Source organism: Dromiciops gliroides, chromosome 1, assembly GCF_019393635.1.
Source record: "Dromiciops gliroides isolate mDroGli1 chromosome 1, mDroGli1.pri, whole genome shotgun sequence".
In the NCBI taxonomy this organism is placed as follows: domain Eukaryota; kingdom Metazoa; phylum Chordata; class Mammalia; order Microbiotheria; family Microbiotheriidae; genus Dromiciops; species Dromiciops gliroides.
In genome coordinates this window covers 635,149,902-635,172,430 of record NC_057861.1, presented here as the reverse complement: position 1 = coordinate 635,172,430, position 22,529 = coordinate 635,149,902, and the positions used below count along the sequence as shown (strand labels likewise).

General features: G+C 38.3%; 1 pseudogene; it reads left to right on the top strand.

Moving 5' to 3' along the window:
• Nucleotides 1–3,183: 3,183 nt before the first annotated feature.
• LOC122753139 lies at nt 3,184–11,470 on the top strand (annotated as a pseudogene).
• The last annotated feature ends 11,059 nt before the right edge of the window (nt 11,471–22,529 follow it).

The window sequence follows — 22,529 nt, the reverse complement described above, 5'->3', positions numbered from 1 at the left end:
CAAGTATTCCTGATGGAAGGACAAGAACTGAATAGAAAGTTTGACTTTCATCACAAGACTCAAGAGAAAAATAGAAAGGTAAACATGAATGAGAAATCAATAATGGACGTGATAAGATTAAAATGTTTACATTCCTATATGAGAAAATGAAACATGTAACTCCTAAGAACTTTATTATTATTAGGACAGTTAGAAGGACTCCCACATAGACAGAGGTCATGGGAATGAGTCAATTATGTTAGGACGATCTAAAAAAAAAAAATTATTAGTTGCTTTGCTTTTTTTTTTTTAGTGAGGCAATTGGGGTTAAGTGACTTGCCCAGGGTCACACAGCTAGTACCTGTCAAGTGTCTGAGGTCAAATTTGAACTCAGGTCCTCCTGAATCCAGGGCTGGTGCTTTATCTACTGCACCACCTAGCTGCCCAATTGCTTTGCTTTTGCCAGTGGGGTAGGGACTCTAGCAGATGTTCCCATATCAGTGATAATGCAGGTTTCATGTACTGGGTGGAGACTTATTGGACCTCTAAAGTCCCCTTCCAGACAATGTAAATGAAATGGATAAATATTTACAAAAATACAAATTGCCCAGGTTAACTGAAGAGGAAATAAAATTCTTAAATAAGCCCATATTAAAGTCCCTTCCAACTTTGGGATTTCATAATTCCTGATCTGAAAATGGAATAAATGCTCCCCAAAAGTGCTAAACAATGCAGTTTAGACAAGAAAAGGACAGAAAATCTTAACTAATTTTCTTTTGAACTAGGTTAAAGTTCAACTCAAATATTACCTTCTCCATGAAGTCTTTCTTGATGTTCTAGTTTTTTCTTCTAATTATTTTTCTTCCCAGGATCTCACATAGCACTTTATTTGTACTTCTTATACACTTATTACTTTTTGTGCTGTGGTTACCTATGTATATACCAAATTTTTCTACTATATTTAAGTTCCAGGGACACCAAATTGTTATCTTCCCAGAACCCTATGAGAGTTCTCTGAATAAAAAAATATATCCTTAGGGGCAGCTAGGTGGCACAGTGGATAGAGCACCCAGCCCTGGAGTTAGGAGGACTGAGTTCAAATCTGGCCTCAGACACAACACTTATTAGCTGTGTGACCCTGGGCAAGTCACTTAACCCCCATTGCCCCACCAAAAAGAAAAAAGAAAAAAAATATATATATATATAATCCTCAGGGGCAGCTAGGTGGCTCAGTGGAAAAAGCAACTGGCCTGGATTCAGGAGGACCTGAGTTCAAATCCGGCCTCAGACACTTGACACTTACTAGCTGTGTGACCCTGGGCAAGTCACTTAAACCCCCATTGCCCCAGCAAAAAAAAAGATAGATAGATAGATAGATACTCATACCTGGAATACTCTTCTCATATCTACTTCCAAGCTTCCCTGGCTTCCTTCAAGTTCCAGACAAATCCCACCTTCTACAAGAAGCCTTTTGGGATCCCCTGAAATTTTAGTGTTTTCCCTATCTTAATTGTCTCCAATTTATCCTGTATAAAGTGTTTGTACACAGTTGTTTGCATGTTGTCTCCCCTATTAGATTATGAACTCAAGAACAGGGACTATCTTTTGCCCTTCTTTGTATCCCTAGCACTTAGCACAATGCCAGGCACATAGTAGTCACTTAATAAATGTTTATTGACTGACAATAGGCACTGAATAACTATTTGTCAAATTTGGATTTAAATGTATTTAATTTTGCTTTTATTACCATTTTTTGTGAAGTTAAGTCTCAAAATTACCTGAGTTGGGAAAATCACAAGATTATTAACCCCCCTCCTAGTTACCACTTAAAGGATGTCACAAAACTACCCCTTTCTTTTTCTCCTGTCTCTTGATTGTCTTCCAATCCCTCCATACAACCCTCCTTATCTCCAGATCTCCTCCTCTAATAAGAAACCCTTTCATCCTGTTTTTCATTTCCTAAATGAAAAACTGTACATTAACTGGGTAAAAACCAAAGTTCTAAGTTCTTGGCTACCAAGATCCCTGAACCCAGTTTGTTTTGCAACCATATGCATTGCTAAATAAATTGCTTGTCTGAATGATATTCAGTTTTATTATTTAACTATAACAGTTTGGGTGAGTTTTGCATCCAGAAGCGGGATAATGTGAACAGCTGTAGGACAAGGGAACCTTCAATGCAGACACCCTATAAAGAGTGCTCTGGTAAAATTTTCTACTGGGAGACTTTCTAGGTGAAGGAAGACCTGTCCTTGGACCTTCATACTTCTAAACTACATCCAGATGAGGGGAGTAGACCCTGACAAGGGTGTCACTGGGATCAGATCTAGTAAGCTTCCCATTCACAGGGGGATGACCAAAAATGGAGCTCTCAAATTATGTGTTGATTGGTCTAAAATTTATAAAAATTCAAATGGGTCCGTATACTGGCCCAAAGAAGTGACCTCTGATCATTGCAAGTTAAAAGAATGAACAATTTCTAGCGATTTATGCATGTAGGCAATTAAAATAGTGGGTGTGCTGGGCTACTCTTTCTGACAGGGTCTGTCTCCCTGACTTTCTCTTTTCTGCAACCTTTGTTCCAATGCCTTCTCTCCCTCTCCCTCTCCCCCCTTCCCCCCCTTCCCCTTTCCTCCTCCCTCTCCTTCCCTCTCCTTCTCCCTCTTATTCTCCCTCTCCCCTTTCCCTCTCCCTCTTTCTCAGTTTTTCTCATTAAGACACCCATTTTGATAAGAATACAGGGACAGTTATCAGGCAGTGTCAGGCAATAATATGAGGTCACAATCGCACTTGGGAAGATATGACTGACTTACTAGGCACATTCTTTTCCTCAAGCGAAAGAACAGCTATCATTGAGATTGCCAACCATTTACCTCCTCCTGAAGGCAAACAACCAAATTGCCCTCCACCCCATGATCCTCAACGGAACCCAAAGCCCCTGATGACTACATTAGGTGAAGTAAGATAGAGAATGTTTAATCAAGAGTAAGCTAAAAGGCCTGAAAATTGGTTGTAGTTCCAAGATACCACCCAAATAAAGATGAATCTCCAATTCAGTTTTTTGAAAGGCTATGTAAGAATGCTAGATGCTTTATGGATCCAGATCCTTTAAATGGAGAGATGCCCACATAATCCATAATGCCTTTGTAATCCTGTCTTTCCCAAACATCAGGAACTACTTCTTAAAGCCATGGCTCAAATGGCATGGAAAAGTATAACCATGTATTTCAGGGAATTGCCCCCTATGTTTACAAGGGAAGAGCGAAAGCTAATGAATCAAAACCCACTGTGGTGGTTTCTACTATTGCCAATGACACTCAGAGACCAATAAGGGAACCCAGGTAATGTTTTTACTGTGGAAAGAAAAGGCACTTTGCCTGAAATTATAGGGGAAAAAAAAGAAGCAAGATTTGAAGCAGAATACCACACAGTCTCAATCAGCATGAGGTCTAATGAGAGAAGGGTGATGTGAAGACAATAAGGGATGAGTTCTACCTCTTTGCCTCTGGAATATCCTATTTCAAGACCTCCAATCCTTTAATGTAGAAATGCTAAATCTTGTGTTATCTTGTCCGTGACTCTATGAATTTTAAATTATTTTCTTTTTGCTGCTTACAATATTTTCTCCTGGGAGCTTTGCATTTGGCTGTATATTCCTGCGATGTTTTTATTTTGAGATCTCTTTTAGGAGGGTGATTGGTAGATTTTTTTCCATTTCTATTATACCCTCTGGTTCTAGACTATTAGGAGAGTTTTCTTAATACTTTCTTGAAAGATAATGTCTAGGTTCTTTTTTGATAATGGCTTTTGGGCACTCCAATAATTCTCTAAAATTTTCTTTCCCTGGATCTGTTTTCCAGGTCAGTTGTTTTTCCAATGAGATATTTCACATTTTAATCAATGTTTTTTTCATTCTTTTGATTTTGTTCTATTGTTTCTTGATGTCTCATGGAGTCATTAGCTTCCACATGTCCATTTCTAATTTTTAACGAATTCTTTTCTTCAGTGAGCCTTTGCATTCTTTTCCAATTAGCCAATTCTACTTTTTAAGGAGTTCTTTTCTTCAGTGAATTTTTGTACCTCTTTTTCCATTTAGCCAATTCTGTTTTTTAAGGCATTCTCTTCAATGAATTTTTGTATACCTTTTTCCATCTGGTCAATTCTGCTTTTCAAGGTATTCTTTTCATTGGATTTTTGTGCTTCTTTTAGCATTTGGCCTATTCTGTTTTTTAAGGTATTATTTTCTTCAGGAATTTTTGTGCCTCTTTTACGGAACTATTGACTCTTTTTTCCCATAATTTTCTTGCGTCACTTTCATTTCTCTTCCCAATTTTTCCCTATATCTCTCTTACTTGATTTTTTAAATCCTTTTTTATCTCTTCCCTGGCCTGAGGCCAATTCACATTTTTCTTTGAGTCCTTGGATATATATTAATGACTTTGTTTTCTTCTTCTGAGTTTGTGTTTTGATCTCCCTGTCATTATAGTAACTTTCTAGAGTCAGAATCTTTTTCTACCTATTTGCTCATTTCCCCCAGTTGTTTCCTTGACTTTTAACTCTATGCTAAAGTGGGGCTCTGTTTTCTGGAGTAGGAAGGGACACCCCATCTCAAGCTTTAAGTACTTTATGAAGCTGTTTTTAGAATGTAATTCTTAGAGACCTGTACGTTTTAGGTTCTATCACAAGGTGTGTGTGATTTAGAGAGAGGTTGGTGCTTGTTTTCTACTCTCTTGTTCTGTGTTCTGATCTGTGAGCGACCACCAAGCATCCTTTTCCACCTTGGAACTGTGCCAGGATTTCATGCTTCTCTGAGAACTTCATGATCAAACGGGGGGAATTTTTTAATTAAAATAGCTATTAGTGACACCATTTGCCCTTTATCTGCCCATTTTTGTGAAGTTAAGTCTCAGAAGTCCACCTCAGTTTGGAGAAGTAACAAGAGTACTCCACTGCCCCCCGCCAAGAGTCAACCAACTTAAAGACTGTCACAAAACCACCCCTTTTCCTTCTCTCCTCAGTATTTTCTGATTGTCTCCTAATATCCTCCAACCAACCTTCACCCTCACCTCATTGGCTCTATATCTCTTTCTCCAATAAGAAACCAGTTATCTTACCCCCATCCATTCTGTTTTTCATTCCATTCCAACTGTATTTTAACTGGATAAAAATGAAAGTTCTAGATTCTTGTCCACCAAGAAGTTAAATAAGTCAATCAATCATTTTTCTGGATACTCGGTTTTATTACTTAACTGTAACAAATACAGAATGTTATGTCTTTAAGGAACCTCAACAATCACCTAATCCAAGTGCCTCATTTTTTATCTGAGGAAACTGAAGCCTAGGGCTGTGCCTATGATCACATGATTATTAAATGATGGGTATTTAAACCCAGGTCTTCTGACTCCCTTTTTAGTGTTTTTCCTATTATACCCTCCAAGTAAAAAATTTAAATGACTGAAAACCTTCAAATGAGGAAAATGAAAGTCTATATCAATAAAAAGAGTGATGATTTTGTGGAAATTAGGTATCAGATGGATCCGGGATTGTTTAAGAATAAAGGCAAGCATGCTATAAAGTATTTTCTCATTCAATATTAACGCAACTACAATATTACTTTATGCTTAGAAGCAGCCCTGCAGAAGGTATTCTTAGGATTCAATCTAGATGCCAGATTGTCTTTTGGAGTTTCAGATTAGCTTACCCAGAGTCGACCATTTTTAAAATTTATGTTTAAGTCATCAGGAAATCTCAAAGAATATAGTGTTAGACCTAGAAGTCCCTAGACATCATAGAATGTTGGCCTGAACCCTCAGCAATCATAGTACAACACTTTTCATTTAACAGATAAGAAAAACTATTCACTTCCCCAAGATTATACAAATTGTAATGGCATATACTTACAAAGTGCCCAGTAAACAAAATGGAAAACATAGATGCACATCAGTGGCTAAACAAATCGTGTTACATAAATGTTAAAGAGTATTACTGCATTGTAAGAAAACAATGACTATAACAGATATTGTAGAATTGTAATGTTGTAAGGAACAATGAATATAACAAATAGAAAAAGAAGACAATATATAAATGATTAGAACTAGGTAAAACAGTATACAAAATGGCTAGAACAAATAAGTGGAAAGAACAACTACAAAATCTAACCAATACTAGGAAATTATACTGATTAAGCTTGATTCCGAAGAAGAGATATAAGAATGCACTTCCCTCGCTTCTGTGAAGAGATAGGGGACTATTGGTTCAGAATATACTTGTAATATCAGGACTTGGTTGATGTATTGGTCACTTTTGCTGATATTTTTCAAATTATTCATTATCAAGCACAGTTCTCTGGGAGAAGTAGAAAGGAGATGAAAGGAGGGATGGGCTAGTAAATGTAGGTGCTGTAAAAACAAAAGACATCAATAAAATTTTTAAAAAGAAGTTTCCAATTTTAAATTGAGTGAGGAAAAATGAGACAGATGAGATAGTTTATTATTACATATATTTGAACCCTAATCCAGTGAATTCATAGATAAGCTATTTTTGTGTCGTTGATACCTAGAATGTCTTCCTTCCCCCTCTTTGCCTACTAATGCATTCATATGCACACAGATGTATGTATGTATGTATGTATGTATGTGTGTGTATATATGTATGTGTATGTATGTATAAATTTTCCCTCAATTAATGTTTAAAACAATTTTAAGTTTTGAGTTCCAAATTTTATCCCTCCCTCCCTCCCTCTCTCCCCTCCCCACTCCCAGAGATATAAGCAAATAGGTTATACATGTGCAATCATGTAAAACATTTCCATATTAGTAATTTTGTTCAAGAAGACTTGAATAAAAGAAAAAGAATGAAAAAAAAGAAAAATAACATGCTTTAGTCTATATTCAAAACAATATCAGTTCTTTCCTCTGGAGACAGACAGTAAGCATCATTAGGCTTTTGGGATTCTGTTGGATCATTGTATTGCTGAGAATTAGCTAAGGCATTCATAGTTGTTCATCATACAATATTGCTGTTACTATGTACAACATTCTCCTGGTTCTACTCACCTTTTACTTTGCATCATTTATGTAAGTCTTTCTAGGTTTTTCTAAAATCATCCTGAATGTCATTAATATTGTATTATTTTTAATTTTGAACAATTGTATTATTATTATTGCACAATTGTTATACCAAAGCTTATTTAGCCATTCCCCCCAAAATGGGCAGTTTTCATTCTCAGCCAGCACAAAAAGAGATGCTATAATATTTTTTGTACAAATAGGCCCCTTCCCCCACCCCCTTCTTTGATGCCTTTGGATATAGATCTTGTATTGGTATTGCTGGATCAAAGGGTATGCAGTTTTATAGCCCTTTGGGCATAATTCCAAATTGTTCTCTAGAAGGTGGATTAATTCACAATTCCACCAACAGTACATTAGTGTCCTAATTTTCTACATCCCTCCAACATCCATCATTTCTCTTTTTGTCATATTAGCAAATCTGATAAGTGTGAGGTAGTACCTCAGAGTTGTTTTAATTTTCATTTCTCTAATCTATAGTGATTTAGAGCATTTTTCATATGACTATAGATAACTTTGATTTCTTTGTCTGAAACTGCCTATTCATATTCCTCTTGACTATTTATCAACTGGAGAATGACTTGGATTTTTATAATATGACTCAATTCTCTATATCTTTAAGAACTGATGGCCTTTATCAGAGATATTTGTTTTTGCCTGATAATTCTTTTTTTTGTTTGTTTTTTGTTTTTTGTTTTTAGTGAGGCAATTGGGTTAAGTGACTTGCCCTCGGGTTCACACAGCTAGTAAGTGTTAAGTGTCTGAGGCCCAGATTTGAACTCAGGTACTCCTGAGTTCAGGGCTGGCGCTCTATCCACTGCACCACCTAGCTGCCCGTTGCCTGCTAATTCTTAAGCATCCTTTAAGACCCAACTTCACATGCTACTTCCATCATTAATCCTTCCCTGAACCTCACTGTCATTAATTACCTTTTTCCCTTGGAGTTCACATAGCACATTTTGAAACTTTTTTATGGAAAGTATTTTATTATTTTCCAGTTACTTGTAAGGATAGTTTTCAACATCTGTTTTCATAGGATTTTTAGTTCCAAATTTTTCTCCCCACCCGCCCTTTCCTCCCCTCTCCCCCATGACAGAAAGCAATCTGATATAGGTTATATAATACATTCACATTGAACATATTTCTGCATTAGTCATATTCTGAAAGAAGATCAGAGCACAAGGGAAAACCCCCCCCCCTCAAAAAAGAAGGGAAAAAAGCCTAAAAGTAGAAACAGTATGGTTCAATTTGCATTCAGAATCCACAGTTCTTTTTTCTGGAGGTGGAGAACATTTTCTATCATGAGTTCTTTGGAAATTGTTTTGGATCATTGAACTGCTGAGAAGAGCCAAGTCTATCACAGTTGATCATCACACAATGTTGCTGTACTGTGTACAATGTTTTCCTGGTTCTTCTCCTCTCACTCAGCATAAGTTCATGTACGTCCTTCCAGGTTTCTCTGAAAATCCTCCTGCTCATTGTTTCTTACGCACAATAGTATTCTATTACATTCATATATCACAACTTGTTTAGCCATTCCCCAATTGATGGGCTTCCCCTCAATTTTCAATTCTTTGCCACCACAAAAGAAACGCTGTCATAAATATTTTTTGTACACGTGGGTCCTTTTCACTCTTCTATGATCTCTTTGGGAACAGACCTAGTAGTGGTACTTACTGGGTCAAAGGGTATGAATAGTCCCATAGCCCTTGGACTAGTTCTAAATTGCCTCTCCAGAATGGTTGCTCAGTTCACAGCTTTTTGGAACTTTCTAATGCAAATTATTCACTATATTATATACTATAGTTTTGTTTTTTCTTTTTAAATTTCACTTTTTTTCAAATATATTTTATTTTGTTAAATATTTCTAATTACATGTGGGGACATGTTTCAACCATCATTTTAAAATTTTGACTTCCAAATTCTCTTCTACTTCCCCAACCCTTTCTCATCTTTGAGAAGGCAAGCAACTTGATATTGATTATACATGTGCAACCATGGCAAAACATAGTTCCATATTAGCCATATTAAACTTTAAATAACCTGACTTCTCTGAAAACAGAAAAATGCTTAATATGTTTGTTGCATGTGAATGTTCATTGAAAACACAAGGGTATTCATTTGTATTCCAGCAACATCCCTGTACCACTATGAGCAGGTAGTTTACTGGGTAAAAATATGCTTGTGAATCTGTCTTTCCCACGAAATTATTCTAGCACAAAATTAACTAGAAAGTATGCGTCTTTGTTGTTTTGGCAATAGAGAGGGAACCTATAGCATCAAATACAAAGGAGATCAAAACTCTAGATTTAAAAAGTGTATGAAAACAATTTCAGGGTAGCAAAACGATGATCTCCCTTTTTAGGTAGAGAAGAAAGAAGAACTTGAATCAGCATACTGAAGTTGATGGGGTCCACCTCTTTAAATTTAAGCTTTTATCAAGCTGCCTCATCCTAGGTGGAGAGATGGTTGGATTGGAAGTCAGAAGACTAGTTCTAATGCCCAGATCAACCATTAATTATACCCTGGAGCAAGTCATTCCCTGACTCTGGATCTCAGTTTTTTCCTATGTAAAAAGAATGAGTTAGACTAGATGGATGACCTCTGAGGTCTCTGCAAGTTCCAGAATTCTATAATTGGTGATCTGCAAAACTCATTTCCATAGCTTTAAAGTTTAAGAAGCCATACAGACCCATGTTGTTGCTTGTCCTTCATTCTTGACAAGGACCATGACATCAGGAAGGTGATGTCATGACTTGCAGTGAATTGGATTTAAGTGAGGCAGGGCTGTGCAAGGTCACCCAGAATCACTCTCTCCTCCAGAGCCGTCTGTGGTCCAGTAGCAAAATATATATATCAGAATGACTGGGAGATGGTCCTGACTGCAGTGGGAGACCTTGGCCTTTTTAACTCAAGTTTTTTCCCAGTCTCAGTTTGTCTGAGGCAACACCATTCAGTGATTAAGGCTAGGTAAGAAATGAGTCAAAGAAAGGTCTCTTTTACCTAGTCCAAAGAAAATCAATCTAGAAGGGAAGATCCTCCGGGGATAGGTAGTGAAAGAACTGTTCTCCACCCTTTCACAATAAGAAAACCAAGTCTGAGAAAGCCACATTCACACAGTATCAGAATGAAAATTTGAATCCTTTACTTGAGTTTAATGTTCTGCTGCCTCTTTAGTGCAAGTGATATATTTTCACTATCTGACTCACATAGTAGTCATCAATGGAAAAAAAATAGATGCAATTTAAAAATCTTTAGTAACTGTGAAGTGCTACACAGATGTCAGTTATCATTATTTTAGAGCAAGCACTAAATTCTGTGAGGGCTATCTGCTCCACACAAGTTTAACACATAGTTTGGAAAGGACCCTGGTTTTGTTGGGTCTAGCTTTGCTCCTCTGCACTATGCCACTTATATGAAGAGCTTTCACCCAGAAGTAGTCACCTGAAGGTCACAGTCAGAGATGAAGCAAATATCCTTTCAATCATAATACAACCAATTCACATTTCTGTGACAAAGCTCTTTCTTCCCAATAACCCTGTGAGGAAAGGAATATAAATATTTTTTATCCTCATTTACAGATAAGGAAACTGAGGCTCATGGAAGTTAAAATAACTCATTTAAATAGGGGGCAAAGTCAGAATTTCATTTCAACAATACTTTCCAAGCACCTGCTTTGCACAGGACACTGTAGGATACAAAACAACACAGCAACAAAAGACTCCTGCCTTCAGGGAGTATATTCTACCAGAAGGATAAAAACAGGTCCACAAAATAAATAGAAAGTAATTTAAGAAGAAAAGAACGCTCTTCCTAGCCCGGCGCCTCAGCGAGGCGGTTGCCATGTTCAGCTCCAGCGCAAGATTGTGAAGCCCAATGGCGAGAAGCCAGACGAGTTCGAGTCTGGCATTTCACAGGCTCTATTGGAGTTGGAGATGAACTCTGACTTAAAGCTCAATTAAGAGAGCTGACTATCACAGCAGCTAAGGAAATTGCAGTTGGTGGTGGCAGAAAAGCTATCATCATTTTTGTTCCAGTTCCTCAGACTAAAATCTTTTCAGAAGATCCAAGTACGACTAGTTCGTGAATTGGAGAAAAAGTTCAGTGGCAAACATGTGGTCTTTATTGCTCAGAGGAGACTTCTCCTAAGCCAACAAGAAAACGCCGTACAAAAAATAAGCAAAAGCGTCCCAGGAGCCGTACTCTGACTGCTGTGCATGATGCAATCCTTGAAGACCTTGTCTTTCCAAGTGAAATTGTTGGCAAGAGAATCCGTGTGAAACTAGATGGCAGCAGGCTCATAAGGTCCATTTTGGATAAAGCACAGCAGAACAATGTGGAGCACAAGGTAGAAACACTTTCTGGCGTTTTAAGAAGCTGACAGGCAAAGATGTTAATTTTGAATCCCAGAGTTCCAGCTGTAGATGGATAAATGATTAAATAAGTCCATTGTTCATAAAAAAAAAAAAAGAAGAAAAGAACCCTGAACAATGAGGGGAATTAACAGAGTTCAGGGTAGGAGGTGGCATTAATCTGTGTTCTGAAATAAGCTAGGAATTCTTGGAGGCAAAGATGAAAGGGAGTGCATTCTAGGTATGGGGGACTACCTGTAAGAAGGCAAAGATACAGAAGATAGGATGTTGTGTACAGGTAATTGCTAGAAGGTCAGTTTGATTGGAATAGAGAGTGAATGAAGGGTAATACAATAAAATATGACTAGGAAAAATAGCTTAGTCAACAAGCACTTGTTAAGTACCTACTGTGTACTGGGCACTTTGCTAAGTGCTGGGGATATAAAGACAGAGAGCAATCTGTGCTCTCAACATAAAAAATTGCAACGTAAAAACAGGATGTGTGTGTGTGTGTGTAAAGAGAGAGATCTATGTCTATGTCTCTATCTATCCATCTATCTATCTATCTATCTATCTATCTATCTATCTATCTATCTATCTATCTATCTATCTATCTATCTATCGATATATATCTTGGACAAGGAAGCCAGTATCACAGAGTATGGGAGCCAGCAGATACAGAAAGTATGAAGACTGGAAAAAGGAAAAGGAAGCCAGGTTATTAAGGACTTTAAATGCCAAACAGAAGATTTTATATTTGATGCAAAAAGTGATCAGGAAATGCTAGATTTTATTGAATGGGGAGAGGTTGTATAGGCAGACCTAAACTTTCAGAAGATCAATTTGACAGCTGCATGGAGGATGAATCAGAGTGATGAAAGTCATATCGTTGTTGTTGTTCAGTTGTTTCAGTAGTCTCTTACTCTTTGTGACACCATGTGAGGTTTTCTTGGCAGAGATACTAGAGTGGTTTGCCATTTCCTTCTCCAGTTCATTTTACAGACGAGAAGGGGTCATCACCAGTCATCTTGACCTTTGTCTTGCCACTGGACTCTAAGGATTCTGGAGGAGAGATTGAGTCAAGACTTTTCACAGCTCTGTCTCTCTCAAATCCAATTCACACATACATCAAGACATCATACTCTTGATATCATTGGTCGGCTTAGAGAATGAAGGACGAACAACAATAGGTGAGGAACTGAGGCAAACAGGGTTAAGCCTAGGCTCACACAGTAAGTGTCTAAGGCCAGATTTCAACTCAGGAAGATGCCTCTTCCTGACTTCGGGCCAGCACTCTATCCACTGTGCCACCCAGTCATATTGTGGGGCCTTTGAATACCAAGACAGATACTGCATTTTATCCTAGCAGCAATAGAGACCCATTAAAGGTTTTTTGAGTAGGGGAGTGACATGACCATATCTGCATTTTAGAAGTATCATTGGGGTGGCTAGGTGGCACAGTAGATAGAGCACCAGCCCTGGATTCAGGAGGACCTGAGTTCAAATCTGGCCTCAGACACTTAATTAACACTTACTAGCTGTGTGACCCTGAGCAAAATCACTTAACCCCAATTGCCTCACCAAAAAAAAAATAAAATTGAAGTATCATTTTGGCATGTGTGGAGAGGACAGATTAGAGAGGAGAGTATCTCAGGACTCCTGAGTTCAAGTTCAGTGGACTTTCCACTACCTGCTACTGAATTCACTGCAGAATAGCTCATTGTCACCCATTAAGGAAATGAAGAATAGCCATGACAGAGCCATCACTCTTATACTCCCAAAGCTGCTGCAGCATTAATTTGGCTATAAATGATGTCAACCAGTTTATACCACCTCATCTGATAGGTCAGTGACATGCTAGTTGTTAACTTCAATTCATTTGATTATTCCCCTATTTCTCAAATTAGGTGATTGTCTCGTGTTCACCTTTTTCTTTAATGCATGATTACCTGAGCCTTCTTTAATTAATTTTTTTTTGAGAGGCAATGGAGATTAAGTGACTTGCCCAGGGTCACACAGCTAGTAAGTGTTAGGTGTCTGAGGCCAGCTTTGAACTCCGGTCCTCCTGAATCCAGGGCTGGTGCTCTATCCACTGAGCCACCTAGCTGCCCCCTGAGCCTTCTTTTCCCAAGTGATAGGATGCTCCTGTGTTTGGTTCCACAGCAATGCTGACAGTGATGTGGGGAGGGGAATCACACAAGCAATTAGCAACCATAAAAGTACAGTTTGGGGTGGGGAAGTTTTATGAAACAAACCTTCTTGTTGTCAATGTCTTTCTCTAAAGAAACCCATCTGTACATGTCCACAGCCCCATGGGGTCAGAAGAAAGTTCTGTAAACCCTGTCTGTGTCAACATCAGAACATCAGCACTAATTGGGTAGTGGAAAACACAAGTAGCCACAAATAATAAACAAACTGAACCTTGGGAATCAGATTGTGTAAGTCAAACAGTTAACTTCCTAGCATGCTTTGAATCATCAGTCTGTAATCTTCACTTGACAAATATACTTTCTTCTTGTCTCGTCACAGACACCCTGTTACCAATTACAGTAAAACTAGGATCCCCTCATTTCCTTGCAACAGGGACTACTTTTCCTTAAAAGACAACAGAGGGGGCGGCTAGGTGGCGCAGTGGATTAAGCACCGGCCCTGGATTCAGGAGTACCTGAGTTCAAATCTGGCCTCAGACACTTGGCACTTACTAGCTGTGTGACCCTGGGCAAGTCACTTAACCCCCATTGCCCTGAAAAAAAAAAAAAAAGACAACAGAACCATCTCTGGGACCTGATTGGCTCCTGCCTCCCTTGGTACAGTATGCTGGTCACTTGAAGGCAAAAAAAAGTCCCATCTGGATTTGGGGTCCCTCCAACTCGGTGAATGGCTGAAGACTGTGCAAGTCTGCCTTGCAAACCAAATGTATTTCCATATAGAGACAAGGGAGACTGCATCTAGAGAAACTAATGTCACCATATTCTCATTGCATATCATTGTTGCATCAGGACAAAGTAAACCTTTCTGTTAACTGTTCAATGATTTTTGACTGCCTTATTTCATCTCAACATAGAATTTAAATTAACATGGTACTGGTGTTGGGTCCACCTTTAATACCTACTTAATCCAGCTTTTTGTTCACATCCTGCATCCCTAGTCCTGGTCAGGGATTATCCTTCCTCTTAGCCAGGGATTTTTCCCTTCATTGGAATCTGCCAGCCCTGCTTAGGGTGAGATATGAAATTGTCTCTGGCAAGTCTTCCCCTGTGATGTAGAATTAGGCTCAGTTATGAAGGATTGAAAGCATGGCTTTGAGAAAGAATATACCATCACTGCTCAGTTCCATCCCTAGAAGGACTTTGTGTCCTGACTAGAGCAACAAAGGGCTTGACCACCTACCACTTGAGAAACCTGCCACAAAGACACACCACATTAGTTCCTGACTGCCTCCACTAGAGCTACACATAGCTAAGAGAAATAATAGATACAACCACAGATGAGCTACTTCGGACTTTTTTGATACTTACCTGCCACTTTCTTCTCCACTCTCCCAAGTCCTTCATGGTAAACTCACAAACAAAAGGGTGGTTAGGTAATGGTATACCAGGTCTGAAGGTTCCCTAACTCATGGCATGGATGGAGCCTATCTCCCCAGAGTCCCCACTACGTTTCTCTACCTTCAAGCCTATTGCTAATGTAGAGGTTTATATTCTTTTTGTTTGTTTGTTTGTTTTGTTTTTGTGGGGCAATGGGGGTTAAGTGACTTGCCCAGGGTCACACAGCTAGTAAGTGTCAAAGTGTCTGAGGCCAGATTTGAACTCAGGTACTCCTGAATCCAGGGCTGGTGCTTTATCCACTGCACCACCTAGCTGCCCCACTAATGTAGAGTTTGATCAAGAGAATTTCCTGATTACCTTGATGAGTGTACAAAAGGCGAGCCTTTGTTTGGGACTTCAATTATTTATTTTATGGAGGATAAGGGCATATTCCTTAGCATCCGAGTGAGGATGGATTTCACTGCTACTAACCAAATGGATTGGTTTCCATTTTTGTGAGATAAATTCTTACGGTAGGACCTATCTCTTTGTGAAGGGCTATAAATCAGCCCCTTTGGGGTCTTTTCTCTTTTCACCTTTCTTCCAAAGAGATCTTTGAAGAGCATAGAGTCATGAGTAAAACTTTTAGAGTCTGACAATGCAAAAGCTCATGGTGAGGTAGAGTGCATGTGGCCCTGAATTCAAGTTCTAGACCCAAGTTTTGAAAGGGCAGAGCTATAACCTCTCAACCACATGACGGTGGACATGGAGGCAGAAGTCAAATGGCCAATTTGTAGGAATTCTTAAGGACTGTCACTGGAAGCCCCAAATTTAAGAGTCCTAGTGTCCCAGAGTTCAAACTATTAGCCAGATAAAAGGGATTTCCTTGAAAATGCTGGTTTGGGGCCTTCCTCAAAAGAAACTATAAGTTTTAGACTTCAAGAACCCAGCCTTCTATTGAGAAAAGGGAAATTTCCTGATCAACACAATGTTGTTGTTGTTCTTGTTGCTGTTGTTCATCCTTCATTTTCAGAGAGGATCAATGACATCAGGAGGATATCCTTACTTGTGACTGAATTGGCCGTGCAAAGTCATCAGCCTCACACTCTTCTCCACAGTCATCTGAGTCCAGTGGCAAGACATAAGTCAAAAAGACTTGCAGTGGCCCAGAATGCAGTGGGAGACCTTTTTAAGCTAAGGTCTTTCCTAGATCTCAGTTTGTCTGAGGCAATGCCGATTCATTGATTAAAGGCTAGGTGAGAATTGAGGCAAAAGATGGCCCAGTTTGCCTTCACAAAAGAATCAATCTGGGAGGGGAAGACCCTCAGAGTTTCTGCCCACTACAGAAAACAATTGCTATTTGTACTCACTCTGAACCATTAAAACCCAAACAATGATCAAGTGAGGCTTGGGCTGGGACTTATTGACCAATCAATGAAATCCAGAGTGATTTGGGTTTAAAGGTATTGTCTAGTAACTCCATTTGAGTCACAATGGGCTTTTGCAAAGCCTGTTTTTTCAGAGCCATATTTCAAGAAATCGTACATGAAGCTACACAAGACAAAAGAGCTAATTGTCCTAGCTTTTTAAAAATCTTAATTAATTAATTAATTTTAGTTTTCAACATTTGTTTAGATAAGATTTCCGATTTCAAATTTTTCTCCCTCCCTTCCCTCCCTCCCCCCTCCCCTAGACAGCAGGTAATCTGATATAGGTTTATATATATGTACATATATATAAATATATATAATAACACTAAGCATACTTCTGCATTAGTTATGTTATAAGAGAAGAATCAGAGCAAAAAGGAAAAACCTCAAAAAAGAAAAATAACAGCACCAAAAACAAAAGAAATAGTATGGTCCACTCAGCATCCATATTCCACCGTTCCTTTTTTTTTTTTTCTGGATTTGGAGAGCCTTTTCCATCATGAGTCCTTTGGAACTTTCTTGTACTGTTGGATTGGTGAGAAGAATCTAGTCTATCACACTTGATCAACACATAATGTTGATGTGATACCGTGTATGATGTTCTTACTGGTTCTGGCTCATCTCATCATCATCAGTTTCATGCCAAGTCTTCCAGGTTTCTAAGAACGCCTCCTGCTCATCCGTTTCTTATAGCACAATAGAATTCCATTACATAATATACACAACTCATTCAGCTATTCCCCAATTGCTGGACATCCCCCTCAATTTCCAATTCCTTGCCACCACAAAAAGAGCAGCTATAAATATTTTTGTAGGATGTGGGTCCTCTTTCCCTTTTCTAGGATCTCTTTGGGAAAAAGACCCAAAAGTGGTATTGCTGGGGTCAAAGGGTTATGCATAGCTTTATAGCCCTTTGGCCATAATTCCAAATTGACTCTCACAGAATGGTTGGATCTGTCCCAGCTTTTTGAAAAGAAAAAAAAATATATGATAGAATAAAACGCAATAGGGAAGAAAAAATAAAAATCTAGCTTCCCCCCCCAATCCCACATTTTTTGTTTTTTAGTTTGTTTTGGCGAGGCAATGGGGATTAAGTGACTTGCCCAGGGTCACACAGCAAGTGAGTGTTAAGTGTCTGAGGCCAGATTTGAACTCAGGTCCTCCTGATTCCAGGGCCAGTGCTCTATCCATTGCACCACCTAGCTGACCCGCCAAGATACCTTTCAAAGTATAAGCAATCAAAAATTATATTCCGGGGCAGCTAGGTGGCACAGTGGATAGAGCACCGGCCCTGGAATCAGGAGGACCTGAGTTCAAATCCAGCCTCAGACACTTAACACTTACTAGCTGTGTGACCTTGGGCAAGTCACTTAACCCCAACTGCCTCACTAAAAAAAAAAAAATTATATTCCTTTGGACAGAGCATCTATATTTAAGGGTATGACACCCTATGTAGACAGGACAGAAGGGGAGAAGGAGGACAAGGAAGAGGAGGAATACATAGTAACTACACAGGGCTAAAAGGTACCTTAAGACTCCTGGCCCTAGGAATTCTTTCCTCTTTTCTATGAGTACCACCATCCTACTCCCAATTTCTCTTTGGAGTGAGATTATTCCTTGTTCAGTTGGGCTGACTCCTTTCAGGATGCTGTGTTTTGGCTAATGGTTCAATCCACTGTTGGGTTGGGTCAAGTGGATCTCTCAGCTGCTGTGCTGGCCCATCCTCAGACTTGTCTGCTGCTGCTATTGGCTTCAGTTATTTCTACTTACAACTCTGATGCTCAAGAGAACTTTGATGGCTCTTCAAAGTTTTTGAAGCTCACAAGATCATAACTCTGCCAACTCCATTTCTGTATACTTGTTTAACTAAGGTCAGGAAAGAAGAAACACAACAGAAACAGGGGTCATGTGCCCAGGGACACATGGTAGCCAAGTAGAACTACCCTTCCCCCAGGTGATGACTCAACCTCTCATGAGTCATCAGACTTTCTGGCTCTGAAGTCAATGAGGTTGTTCATCATCACACAGCACTAACTCTTGAGTCATCATGGCCAAAACCTGGTTCTCACATATTCCACATGTTGGATTGGCAGTAGGCCAGAAGATACATACATATTGCAGAAAATCCATCAGGGAAGGGAAAACTCTGTGCATGCCTCTAAGGTCTGCCCCATCAATGGCAAATCCTCCCATTCCACTTTCATTTCTTGATTTGATGTCTATCTACATTATAAACAGAGTATATGGGGACCGTTGACCACTTATCTATGAGGGAATGACTTGTAAGCCTATTATAATTGTATCAATCTTTATACTGTTTGGATAGTAGATGTTTATCAGAGAAATTTACTGTGAAAATGTTTTCCAATTAATTGTTTTACCTCTGATTCTATTTTGCCTTTTTTTCAGAAGCTTTAAAATAGAATCATTAAGGGGCAGCTAGGTGGTGCAGTGGATAGAGCACCGGCCCTGGATTCAGGAGGACTGAGTTCAAATGCGGGCCTCAGGAACTTAACACTTACTAGCTGTGTGACCATAGGCAAGTCACTTAACCCAATTGCCACACACACACACACACACACACACACACACACACAAATAGATCATTAAGAAACACTGATTGATCTATCTTCCATCAAGTTATTGTCCTCCTTTCAGTTTCATTTATCAATATTCTTGAGATAATCTAGCTAAATTGGTTCCCATGTTAAGCTTTGAATAGAAATAAGAATTACACTTCCACTACTTTTCATTGTTTTATGTGGTAGGACTACTCAACCTTCTGCCATCCTCTTCTGGACTGTTTTTTAAAAGAAATTTTAAACATTCCAGTATTCTAAATAGCCCTTGCTTACTGTTCTTCTCTTCTTAGCAAAAAGAGAAATTGTTTATTGACTAAAGAGTTCTCTGGGCTCTTTTGGCCTCTCTCCACTGTGGAAACTACTTTGTATCAATTAAATTTCTGGTAATATGATGATGGTGAAGTGGTGACAATCAAGATTGATATCTTGGGGCAGCTAGGTGGCACAGTGGATAGAGCACCGACTGGATTCAGGAGGACCTGAGTTCAAATCCGGCCTCAGACACTTAACACTTACTAGCTGTGTGACCCTGGGCAAGTCACTTAACCCCAATTGCCTAACTAAAAAAATTTTTTTAAAAAGATCGATATCTTTACCTTTTTCTATGCCTCATTTTCCAGTATCAACAGCTTGTTTGAATATGTAAGCGTATATCAGCTTAAAGGGCAGCTAGGTGACACAGTGGATAGAGTGCCAGGCCTGGAGTCAGGAGGATTCATCTTCCTGTGTTTAAATCCAGCCTTAGATACGTACCAACTGGGTGACCCTGGACAAGTCACTTAACCCTGTTTGCTTCATTTCCTCATCTATAAAATGAGCCAGAGAAGGAAATGGCAAACAATTCCCATATAATTGCCAAGAAAACCCCAAATGGGGTCACAAAGAGTCAGACACAACTGAAATAAGTGAACAAGAACAACATCAGATTAAAACTATTATAATCTTCATTTTGCAGATGAGGAAACTAAGGCTCAGAAAAGTTGTGACTTGCCTAAGATCACACAGAAAGTAAATGTCCATTTTCAGACTTGAAACCAAATGTTGCAATCTCACTAGATAGGTCCAATTCCTCCAGAGGGAGGAGAGGGGTCTGGTAAATAGAAATAGGCAGATATGACAGACGAATTCATGAGCATAAGACTTATAGATTCCTCATGCTTATCAGTTTGTTTTTGTTTTTGTTTTTTGCAGGGCAATAAGGGTTAAGTGACTTGCCCAGGGTCACACAGCTAGTATGTGTCACGTGTCTGAGGCTGGATTTGAACTGAGGTCCTCCTGAATCCAAGGCCAGTGCTTTATCTACTGCGCTACCTAGTTGCCCCCCCCCATTCCTCATCCTTATTAAAGAAATTCTGTCAACATCTGTGTTTATCCTATTCTAGCCTACATAACTATATTGAAAGGTCTGTTCTCTCTCCTAGGTACTGGTCAATACAAAAGTAAAAAAGTCTATGCCCTCAAGGAGCTTACATTCTAATGGGGAAGACTATGTTTTACACAGTTTAATAATTTATGTTGCATAGCTCCAAATTACTTTCCAGAATTATTTGAACAAATTCACAACTCTGCCAATACTGCATTAATTTGTCTCCCGTGTTCCCTTCAATAACTGTCATTTTCCTGGTTTTATTATCTTAGCTTATCTGATGGTTTTGAAATCAAATCTCAGAGTTTTTTAAATTTTTGTTTCACTTATTATTAGTGACTTAAAAGCATTTTATCATTTGGCTGGGGATAACTTGCTCTTCTCTTGAAAACGACTTGTTTATCTCCTTTGGTTATTTTTCTATTGGGGAATGAATCTTGTTCTTATATAATTCAATTAGTTCTCCATATATCTCGGATATCAAGCCTTTCTCAGAGAAACTTGCTGCAGTTTTCCTCCCATTTAACTGTTTCCCTCCAGATAGTAGCTACATTGATTTTGTTTGTACAAAATTTTCAACTTTATGTAAGAAAAATTGTGCAACTTATCTCTTGGGACCCTATCTTTTCCTTGTTTCATAATAAACTCTTCTTCTATACACAGTTTCAAAGGTTATCTCCTTCCATTCTCCTCTAATTTGCTTATAATATTTTATACCCGTTGTGTAGCTATTGGATCTTATTGTCATATGTGTTATGATAGCCTGGTCTAAACTTAATTTCTGCCAGACAGCTTAATGGTTTTGCTAGTAGTTTTGTTGAATAGTAATTGGAGTCTTAGGGCTTATCAAACACTACTATGATATGTATATGTGTGTACATAGACACATATACACACACGTGTATAAATATATGTAAATATATCTTCTGTAGCATGTGTTCCTAATCTGCCCCACTGATCAACTGTTCTATTTTTTAAGCTGCGCCAAATAGTTTTGATGAGTACTGTTTTGTATTATAGTTTGGCATTTGGTACTGCTAGCTCCCCTTTTTTTCAAACTATTTTTCATTTATTACCTTGAAATTTTTAATGTCTTATTTCTGCTGATGAATTTTATTATTTTTTCCTAGTTCTATAACATAATCCTTAGGTAATTTGATTAGCTTGGTACTGTTTAAATAAAACAATATAGGTAGAATCATCATTTGTTATTATATTGCCATAGCCCAACTATGATCAATTAATATTTCTCCACTTGCTTAGGTCTGTCTTATTTCTATAAATAATGTTTTGTGGTTGTATTCTTATATTTCCTGTATGTCTCTTATTAGGTGAACTCCCTGACACTTTATACATTTTACATGAAATTTTTCTATCTCTTCTTGTTGATGATATATGAATGAGTCTATTTCACATCCTATTATCTCTGCTGAAAGTTATCAATCATTTTAATTTTTTAGTTGACTCTAAGGCTTTCTAAGTAGACTAACATATCATTTGCAAAAAGAGATAATTTTGTTTCCTTTCTGCCTATGTTTATCTCCTCAATTTCTTTTTCTTGCCTTATTACTATAGCTAGTAATTACTAGTTAATATCATCTAATAATAGTGATAATGGACATCATTGCTTTACCCATGATCTTATTGGAAAGGCTTGTAGCATTTCTCTACTATATATAATGCTAGTTCTGGACATAATACTTATCATACTAGCTACATACTAGTTACATTTAATATTAGCTAAATAGAGACTTTATATTAAAGAAAATTCTATTTATTCCTATGCTCTTTAATGTTTTTAACAGAAACAAGCTATTGTATTTTGTCAAAAGCTTCTTCTACATCTGTTGACATAATCATGATTTTTATTGTTTTTGTATGCATTATCATGTTTATATAATAGATTTGTAAATTTGCAAAAGGCTCCAACCACTCATGTCATAACTTGCACCGACCCTAACCCCCTTGGGTAACTCCGATTGGTGTGTAGTTCTGGAAACAATTTCCTGCACTGTGGTTATATACATGCACAGTTTCATTTCCCAGAACCAGAACAAGAGTTGGGCTCAAAGGTGGTGATGAAATAGAAGCACATTTCTCACTGTATCCTTTTTTTAAGAGAAAATGTTCGATAGCAGGTGTGTGTTGGGTTGGGGGAAGGAAGGTTATACTAGTAATAAGCCTTTAGTTAGATTAGATTAGAGGAAAGGGTAACAGTGTGTTCTG